Source organism: Belonocnema kinseyi, chromosome 2, assembly GCF_010883055.1.
Source record: "Belonocnema kinseyi isolate 2016_QV_RU_SX_M_011 chromosome 2, B_treatae_v1, whole genome shotgun sequence".
NCBI lineage: Eukaryota > Metazoa > Arthropoda > Insecta > Hymenoptera > Cynipidae > Belonocnema > Belonocnema kinseyi.
In genome coordinates, this window is record NC_046658.1 from 52,185,366 (window position 1) to 52,188,654 (window position 3,289).

Consider the following 3,289-nt stretch of genomic DNA (forward strand, 5'->3'; position numbering starts at 1 on the left):
GCATCTTTTAAAACTTCCTTAAATATTTAAAATCCTTACAAATCTTGAAATTTTTTTAAACTTAAGATTGAAATTTATAAAACTTTATGCCTTATAAACTTTGGGATTTACAAAATTCTAATTATAAAATGTCGGAAATTTGAAGTTTCTGATTTTTCCTACTTAGTTCAGTGTGAAGGGAATTGACAGGACCTCCTTCATATTACTATTAATCTAAACAATCTCAAGGGAATTATTGAATTATTAAAATTATTTGTAAATTCCTTGTAATGTTTTAAAAGACCCGAAAATATTGAAAATCCTTTAAAATCTTTTGAGAACCCTCGACATCTTTGAAATATTATTAAGGTAGTTTGGAGTTTTTTTTTAAACAACCCTGCTACAATTTTTTTAATTCGTTGAAATTCCTTTAAACTATAAAAATAAATTGAAAATTCATTGAAATATTTTTAAACATTCTAAAATATTTACAATCCTTTAAAATCTTTTGAAATCTGTTGAAAATCCCTTGAAAATTTAAAAATACCCTAAACAAAAAAAAATATATAATTTTATAATTATATACAAAAATCGTTTTAGAAATAGTTAAATTTTAACTCGAGTAATTTCTATTAAAACTTTAATTTAATAGTTTAAATAATCTACAAACAGTTAAATTTTTAATGTTTAAAAATTTTCTAAATTTCAGTCTGAATAAATTTTATTTAGAGATTGTCCAATTGAAAAACATACATTTAAATTTTGAACGCTTTTAATTAATTTATTATTATTAAGTTTTTATAAATAGACTTTCAAGATTAGAATTTTAAATGTGAAGTCTTGTATCCCATCGATTTGAAAATTATTCTTATGGAATAGTTGAATATTTTAAAAATAAAATTTCGAAAGCTTTGAATTTTTATTGATTCCATCTTCAAAAAAATTGTAAGGATTTTAAATATTTGAGGATGTTTTAAAAGATGTCTAAGAATTTTCAATTTATTTTTACTATTTACAGGAATTTCAAAGAATTAAAAAATGTTTAAAAGGCTTATTTTAAAAAATTCCAAAGAAATTTAGAAATCCTAAAAAAAATTCCGAGGCATTTCAAAAGCTTTTGAAGGTTTCAAAATATTTGAGAGCATTTAAAAAGATTCCAAGCAATTTTCATTGATTACAGTAATTTAATATGATATTTTGAGGGATTTGAAATATTTCAGGGAATTTTCAAAATTTCAAGGAATTTTCAAAAGCTTAAAAAAATGTCAAGAAATTTCAAAAGATTTTTAATATTTGTGAATGTTTTAAAAGATGTCAAGTAATTTTCAATTAATTTTTATAATTTCAAGGAATTTCAAAGAATTTTAACAATTTTAGCAGAGTTATTTTAAAAAAATCCAAAGGACTTTAGAAATCTTTAAAAGGTGTGAAGGGGTTTGAAAAGATTTTGAAGGTTTCAAAATACTTGAGAGTATTTAAAAACGTTCCAAAGAATTTTTAATTGATAACAGTAATTTAATATGAGATTTTAAAGGATTTGAAATATTTCAGGGTATTTTCTAAATTTCAAGGAATTTTCAAGAGCTTTAAAAAGAAATTCAAGAGATTTCAACAGATTTTTAAGGATTTTGAATATTTGAGGATGTTTAAAAATATTTCACTGAATTTTTAATTCACTTTTAAAAATTAAAGGAATTTCAAAGAATTTTAATAATTATATCAAGGTTGTTAAAAAAAACTCCGAATTACCTTAAAAATTTTTAAGAGATGTCAAGATTTTTCAAAAGATTTTGAAGTTTTCGAAATATTTGACAGTATTTTAAAAGGTTTTAAGGAATTTTCAATTTATTACAGTTATTTAATATTAGATTTTAAAGGATTTGATACATCTTAGAACATTTTACTAGATTTTAAGGAATTTTCAATTGATTTCAATTATTTTAGTATGTGATTTTAAAGGATTTAAAATATTTTTAGGTATTTTTAAAATTTGCAAGGAATTTTCAAGAGCTTTGCAAAATTTGAAGAGATTTTAAATATTTTAGGATGTTTTAAAACCTTTCAAGGAATTCTCAATTAATTTCAATAATTTAAAGCGCTTTCAAAGAATTCCAACTATTTTTTTCAATTTCTCTGGTTGAAAGTGGAATTGCTTTGTTCAAAATTTAGTTTTTTTTTTGTTGACAATTTATCAAATTAGTTGAAAAATTTCTTTTCTGAAAATTTAACTATTTTTCAGAATTCTTTTTGTTTGTTTTGGTTTAAAAATTAATTTTTTTTAACTACAAGAAAATTAATCTTCTTATTCACATTTTTTCAGAAAACTAATTGTTTTAGTTAAAAGTTTAACTATTTCTATTAAAAGTTAGTCAACTATTGATTAAAATTAATGTTATATTTTATAATTATAATATTAACATTAATAATAGTAATATAGCAGTTATAATATTCATACTATATAAACCTGAAAAACATAACCTCAAAATCGATTCATGCATGAAATGAAAAATCACGCGAAACATTAAATTCGCCAATTTCTTTCATTTGTTTCAAATTGGGATCGAGATATAAATAGAAGACCACCGAAGTCTTCCGAAGCCTTCAGATCGACAATCATCGTACAGCAGGGAACCGAAGTCGAATCGTGCATTTTCGGCTTACACACGAAGGCACAGTGGTAATCATGCACCTTCTGTTTTACGGCTCCCAGACGGTAGGTATGGTGGGGGTAAATTCCAGACTCGATCTGGCAGCTCTGCAACAGCGTGGCCGCGGTCCTCTCTCTATGGAGTGAACGTAGGGACTAACGCTTAGGGCTTATAAGGGAACGCAACGGGATCACCCAAGCGTCAGGGGCTGTGACGGTTTCAACCCAGAATATAATAATAATAAATTCATATCATTAAAATCACCAAATTTATAAAAGTTTATGAAAAAAAGGACCACAATTTTCAATTTTGAATATCTTCTAAGTTTTGAGATTTTTTCATAAATTATTTGCGTGTTTTCCGTTCAACTTTAATAGAACTAACGCTAGAACTTTCATCAAAATGATTAACAACAGCTGAAATTCTTCAGATGATTGGACATGGAATTGCTCTCATAACTTATGCCGTTTGTTCAAAGATGTAATTTGTTTATTTTTAATTTTGTTTTTTACAAAAAAAAACTCTCGCAACGTATTAAAAAATGATTGATAACAAATTTTTAGCTCTTTTTTCAGTATGGCTCTCTTCGACGAAGAGGGTGTGGATCTCGAAACAGTAAGGGTACGTGGGTTAGCGTTCGCAGATGATAAGGTTGTTATGGC